Raw genomic sequence first — 7,717 nt, forward strand, 5'->3', positions numbered from 1 at the left:
AACTGTCCACAAGAGGGCTAGGCATAGCATAGATTAAAAACACAACAAAATTCCTTAAAAATTTAATGAAGACAGCAATGTCATGATTCAATCTTGATACGAACTGGGATTTTTCTGAAATGCAACAGTTATTGTAGAGAGAAATTCATAAGACTGTAATATGGTTAAATTTGTACAACTTGTGGATGTTCAGAAAGCTTAACTGACAACTGAAAATTACAGTATAGCAAAAATGACCGCAGAGGAACATTGTTCATAAAGACTTATTTGACTAATATTTTGTTCCAAAACCAAGCTATCAGATAGCAGATACTATGAAACAACAGAAGAAGTATTTTAAGTGCTAAATAAGGAATCTGTCTTGCAAGAAAACAGTTTTTCCCTAAGGCTACTCTCTACTTTCATGATTTATTGTAAACCTTCAAAATTGGAAGAATAAAAGCAACTAAAAACACCCCAAACCACAAAAACAAAGACAAAAACAAGAAAAAAACCAAAACAAAAACCCATCCAACCAAAAAAAAGAACAAAAAACAAAACCAAACAAAACAAAACCAAAAACCAACCCAAAAAACCAAAACCACCAGAAAATACCCCCAACGTAACATCTATTCTACTTTCTTTGCTGCTTTTTCAGTGTGAACTTATATCCAACATGCCTGTGCCAGTGAAGACAGGGGAAAAAAGAGAAATTAACAATGTGAAAACTATAAATTCACCAGGATTTATCCATTTGTTATACCTCTAAGAAAATTAAATATGCTATTTGAGCCCTGTGAGAACACTTTTTTCTTTATCAAACTGACTGGTCATAACGACTCAAGCAAATTTTGGAGCCAACTCTATACATAAAAGAAAATATAATTCTTTCATGGACAGAATGTTGTTTGCTTTAGCACTGTCCAAAAAAGGAATGAAGTTTTCTATCTAGCCAGCCTGATAATTGTCTCCAAACGTACCCATTTTTTTCGGACATGGTGAGGACATCCTTCACCAACAGCATTCTAAATAGCATGGACAAAACAGCCTAGTTACTGTCCTCCTCTCCAACGTGCCTTCCTTCCAAGAAACACCCCCAACTTCTATTTTGTTTGGGATCAACACCCTCAGTGGTAGTAAGAGCTAAAGAAGGGGAAAATCAAACCGAAATTACAGTGATGGTTGAATTCAGAAAAATTGCAGTTATTATGCATAAATCAGGCAGTATAAAATCCTACCATAGCATTTCTGCATCTATTTTTTTTTTGTTTGGTTGGTTTGTTAAAAAGTTCTGATCATATGATTCTAACCAACTTAGGAACTCCAGGTTTCAAAAACTTTCTTAAGTCAAAATTGATGTATCATACTACACACATACTTCTACATTATTCTGTCTATGAACCAACTGGGCAAAAAAAAAAAAAAAAGTTCATAAAAAGGAGGAGGTTTATAAGAAGAGTAAAACAACATCAAGGTTTTCTCTATAAAAAGTTAGTTTCATATGTTTTTCATAAACTCAGGCTACAGACTATGCTTAATCAGCTTTTTTCTTTTTTTCTTTTCTCTTATAAAAGCTAAGAAAAATCAGGAAAAAGCATTTGGATTCATGCCTAAAGTCTCATTTTAAGGTTCTGTGAGCTTTTCTCCCAGCTGCCTAATGGTAGAGAGAGACAATGGTGGAGAGAGAGCTATAAAATGTTCTACTATACATAAAAAGCTGTATTGAAAGACCATTTTTAAAGTACTCAAGAGACAGCAAAGCAAGAATTCCTCCCTTCATATCCAAAATCGTGTAGTCTTTAAATATACCATGATACAGGGATTTTTTCTAGATCCTCCCCATCTCATATTGAGTATGGGAAAAATACAGTTTAATTAACTAGTTAATTACTTAGTTAAGCAGGTTTTCAACATGTTGCTATTTTTTACTTTTCAGTGTGTATTACTAGGCCTCACCCATGCACACCACTCTTACACTGAGCTGAAGACAGAATTATTCATTCCCTTCTGGGCTTCCCTATGGTGCTCATCATGCAAAGCTCCGAGAGCTTCCTGAAGGTTAATTTATCTTAACAAAACCTCTCTGAAGTGACAAGGTAATATATTCCAGTTTACAGACAGGCAGCAGACACACAAAGACAACAGTCAGTTCTGAGCTACCCAGGGTCCGGGCTGTGGGATTTTATCACATTTTATAATAATCTGCATCTTCAATCACAGCATCCATTCACTTTAATTGCAACTGTGACTTCTCAGTGCTTCTTCATCTGAGCCATCCACGTCCTGAGGTGGGCATTCAGGAATGAGAAGCACACTGTTATTGACCCTGTGTGAAATATCTGGTGTAAGGGACTGTGGAGAGCCCCTCAGGAACTCTGGTGGTTGGACAGACTCTGCTTCTGGGCAGAATTTAACTGCCTGGAGAAGAAGAGAATCATTCTCTTCCAATGCATGTAAAGCATAGGTACCACATATGGCAGCATTCCCTACTTTCCAGGCCTAAGCAAGAATTCGTTCTTAAACTAGCAGAACTTTGTCTAGTGAATGAAGTATGAATCCAAGTTAAAAATAGAAAGGCTTCATCTGAAGTAGATCATAACTGCCTGGAAAGAAAGGAATGTATTATGATAATAGACAAACTTCGTTATGATATTTTCTTTCAACCCTTTCATTGATGGCTCATTTTGTTCCAGAATCTTTCTTTTCTCTTACCTTTCTCCTTTTTCTCCAGATACTAATTGAAGGGGGGGTTGTGCAGTCCCTTTGCATGTCTGTTCACTCTGTGAAAATGTCATATATGTGCTAAGTTAGGATTCAGGGCTCTAAAGAATTTTGGCACCATGAATGAACACAAACTTCTAAAGGATGTGAACTGCTATTGAGCAAATGAAACCCATATTTATTTGCATTTTTGATATTGGCCAAATGTGCAGGAATTTTCGCCAGAGTGAAATGTCCAAACACAATTGATAGTTCTGTAAAATATCCTGCTTCTGATTTGAAGAGGAATAGTGTAAGAGTATTTAAAAAATCTTAAAGGTAAAATAGAACTAATTTCTAACATTTTTATAATCATCTCCTCTTCCACTGCTGTTTTTACAGATAGTTGATATACACTTGAACAAGTAGAGAAAAACAAAGGTAACAACCACCACTTGAAACCTTGAAAGGCAGATCTCGCATAGAAACATTACAACCCAAAAGTACAGTTTTACAAAGCATGGATATACAAACTATGAGTATGGCTTGTGTTTATGCAGAACAGTAATCAGAACAAGCAGACTCAAGGAAGTAACAAAAAGCATCACTTGGCAAGTGTTCTTCAAACTGGCACTTGTCTCAAATACTTCTAGTTTTGAGGGATTCTACATTTATTCTCTGTCATGAGTGAGGTTATGATGTTGTTTTCATCATGAAATAGCAGTCGATTGTACTAAAATTTCAGGGAGCTCAAAGTGACATCATATACAAATGTGAGAAATTCTTGTCCCTAAACAACTTAAGACACGAAAAAATTGTTTATATTTTCTCTTTTTCAAGATCACAAACTCTCTGAGTGTAGACAAGGCTGTCATTGGTTTGAGTACTAATAATTTTATGTGTGTGCTATCTCCTTTGACTGAATAAATATGCAATTGTGCAGTGGATCGGCTTTTCCAATGGGTGCAGTTCCGGCCAGCCCTGCCGCCACTACATCCAGGGGCTCACTTTGCCAGAGGCGTGGGCAAACTCGACCAAGGTGCGGATGGTGCGCAGAATAGAAAGGCGGGACTCTCAAGAGATGCAACAAGGGGATGCGTGTCCCCGAGGCAGTGCTCCGAAGAGAGACGCTGGCCTCAAGATGGCACGGCTTTTTATTGAGTAGGTTCGGGGGTGGGATCGCGTGGGACCAATTAAAACTCTTTGCCAACGTATAATGAGGGGATGCACAACTTTTGAACCAGTAACAGGTAACTTGGGGAGGAGGAATACATGATGAGGGGGTGGGGAAGTTATATAACTTAAAGATTGACAGGTAACCGAAAAGTGGTAAACAACTATTATGGGATGGGGTTCCCAGGACAACCAAGATTTTGGCGGGAAGGTTTGAGGGGGGGGGAAGGAAAGTCTGAGGGAAGGAGAGAAGGAGAGGGAAGGAGAGGCCATCTTAAACAATAGTAATAAATACAAAATTATAAAACACAAATTATAAAACCAAACTGGAGCAGTGAAAACCCAATTGGAATTGAATTTAAGCACCACCACACAATTGTGTAAGAAGTCCCTGATACTCTCAGGTTTGATAGTTAACCCTGCACAAGTTGTTTCCCAAATTATTACCAAAATAATTACTACTGAGTCATGGTGCTACTTCTGGTATATAATTGCATACTGTTGAAAAGATACATGCTGGGAGAGGCTTATATGAGCACTTGGGTTAACAAAACCAAAGAACGTTCCTCAGTGAGGAGAACCAGCCTCCATTTCAGCTTTTATAAACCACAAATTTTATCAGATGATACAAAATTTGCCTTGAATTTGTAAAGAAATCTTTGAAATAATGATGGAAAAAGAAAAGCCGAAAATATCAAACAGTCGAAATGAAAAAAAAAAAAATAAATAACTTGTTTTGTTTTTGTTTTTATTTAGCTAGTTGGATAGCAACACAGTCATGGCCTCAAACATGAGCTGATCAGTTTCCTGCAGGGCAAGGCAGCCCATGTTACTCCATGTCTTTATGGGACTAAAGCACTCCAACCTTATTGCTGATTAGGCGAACGATAACTTTAATTTCTAAACTTTACTGAGCTTGGAATCACAACCTCCATAATCACTTTTTCCTTAAGAGCTAGAAAAGATGCATGGATGTGGGATCTGTAAGCTGGGCAGAGTGATGAACATGCAGAGCCATTCCTGGTTTTGAATGAGCATTTGATCTGGAACATAGATTGAAGTCATAATAAGATACAGAAGAGATCTACATAATTCAGCTCCAAGGCATCATACATAGGTCTTCCATTATTATATGTCATTGACATGTTTGAAAAGTAATTCCACTGTGCACAGACTTTATTTTTTTATGACCTGGGAAGATGTCCAGTGATGTCTCATCTGTTAGAATCATTGAGAGGGAGGAAAAAAGGCATCAGGAAGCTCACATGAACCATATAATTGGTGTTATAAAACAACTGATACTTCTCATTTAAGTAAGACTATATTAAAGCTCTTTCTACAGCACAAAAGGCAGAGATTTCATACAAGGTAACTAGACAAATTCACTGCCTAGATTCATACAGCATGGTTGATTGTGGAGAAGTCACACCCATCATGGTGAAATTTAACACTGATAATGCAAAGTAGATTATTTCTGCTTTCTATTTGGAGTATTTCATAGAATCATATGGCTTGTTGCAGCACATGAATAAAATAAAAATAATAAACATATAACCAAGTGATAGGATTCTTTCCATTAAATCCATTTCCTAATACATCCTTTTTTCTGATATTTTAATAACCATATATACTATTTTGTATGTCCCTGGGACAGTAATTTAAGATTTCATTAGTTCCATTGACTACAAGGTATTTGGGAGAGTCATTCTTGCTTCTAAATTATAAATTGATTAAATCAAATTTACCTATCAATTGTCTTGAATTGGAATAAGGCAAATAAAAGAGAAAAAAGTGATCTGCTTTGTTTTCTGCTTTCCTTCTAAACCAGGTGATACTGCTTAAATTATTTTTCCTCCTGCCTAATTTACATTTAACTTGGCTGCTGATAATATGTCTCTAATTTGTAATTTCATGTGATTACTGATGACGTACATGGGTTTGAAGTGAATCCTATAATCAGCCTTCATTTTCAGGAGTGACTTAGGATTTTGGCTACCCATCTGAAAAGGAACTGATTTCTTTTATAGAAATTACTGAAACATTCACCATCTGAACTTTTAAAGATCTCTACAGTGTGTATTTAATCATTGAATAACTGACAAACCTGGACTATTTCAGATAATTTAGGTCTACCACCTTTAAAGACTAGTGTTTTTCTTTTGTTTAACAGGCTTTCTTTGGTTTTGAATATATCCATCATGACCTCCTTTAAAGTAATTAAATCTCTGTGCTAATAGGAAATCTTTCAAGTAACACAATTGCTTTCCCATTTGGAGGATCATTTTAATAATTTAAATTATATTTGATTTTTGTGTTAATTTTTTTGCTCAGAATTATTGCTAAGTTTAAGTTATGACATGAGTGGAATAGGTTATTGCCATGGAGAAATGGCTCCCTTATTTTCATACATAAAAATGGGAACTCATGCAATTATGGAAAAAAAAAAAAAAAAAGATAAAATTTAGACAATAAAGATTGTTCTCCAGTCAGATATCATTAGTTCTGTGAAAGAGATTTCTGCAGCTGTGTCAGATGTCTTGTATGCATGCAATAATTTGGCTAGTGCAGTGAGTAAGGTGAAAGTTGCATTTTGTGCCATTGTGCAACTGCTGCACTCCCATTGCCAGGAATGACAGAACCTGTCCTGTTCCAGAAAAACATACTGCCTGTGCAGATAAAATTCTCTTAATTTGGTACCATCTTGTAGCTTTTTTTAGTTCGTGATTAGCAGTTAAATTCAGCTGTTTGGCTGGCTGAGTGACTATCAGGTGCTCTTTTCAGTTTCTATTTAATCTTTGTCTCAGCCTTCAGAAGGTATCTGGTGATTGCTTAGTGCAACAAGCACTTTCTAGATGGCTCCTTACTGCAAGCAGCAGGGCGATTACAGCCAGAGAACTTCTCTCAGTGCAGATGTGTTTCAGGGTGTTTTGAATACCTAACACAGTCAAGGTTAGTCTCTTATCTGAACATTATTAATATACATAGGCATAAAACAAGAAACAAGGAAGAAAATATTCACTGCAGGAGGAAGAATTCTTTAATATACTGTAAACACCTTCCCTGGTGTACATAAATATATCCATTAATGTGAGTAATCTGTAAGACATGATATCTAGCTAAATATTTTTTCTGTAGAAATGTGCATAATGCAACCTAAGCACACTCTAAGGATCATCCTCTTTATCTGCCTTTGAAGACAAAATGAAGTAATTTTAATGTAAGATGCTAGGAGCGTAGTTATTTGGAGCAGGCAATAGCAAGTGCGACAGGATTACTGAGTAACTATTTTCCACTTAGATCCTGTAAGAGGGAAAGAAAAAGGAGAAAACAGGAATAGCTTAACTCACCAAAAATCAAACCACTGCATTGCCCTCTTAGACACTGAGTGTTTTGGGATGACAGACCGAAGATTACATCAAAATAGAAAGATGCTCCCTCTGTCATAAGCTGTACACTATTCAAAAAAACAAACAAAAAAAGCCTCCAAAAACCCAACAACAACAAAAAAAATCCAACCACCAAAAACCCCAAAGAAGAACCCACCAAAAATCCTGCAGATCTACCCCAGCATCAGAGACAGTAGAAGTTAGAACAGGTAGAGGTGTAGAGCATAGGGAGAGAGAAGGAAGGGTTAAAGGCATTATCGCAGCCATTAGAAAGAAAAGTTGTAGCAATACAAGCACAGTAGACTTCTCTTTCCCCCCCTGCCCCCCCTCATTTTCTTTCCCCTACTCCTCTCTTCCCAAGCTGGATCAGTGTGTAGGGAGGGCAGTCATCACGCCATCCTGAGCAGCAAGAGCTGACGTTGGACGAAGCTGCCAGGTAGCTGAAAAAAGGCACAGAAGGCAGCTGATACCCACTTTTC

Source organism: Zosterops lateralis (assembly GCF_965231275.1).
Source record: "Zosterops lateralis genome assembly, chromosome: 1".
NCBI classification, from domain to species: domain Eukaryota; kingdom Metazoa; phylum Chordata; class Aves; order Passeriformes; family Zosteropidae; genus Zosterops; species Zosterops lateralis.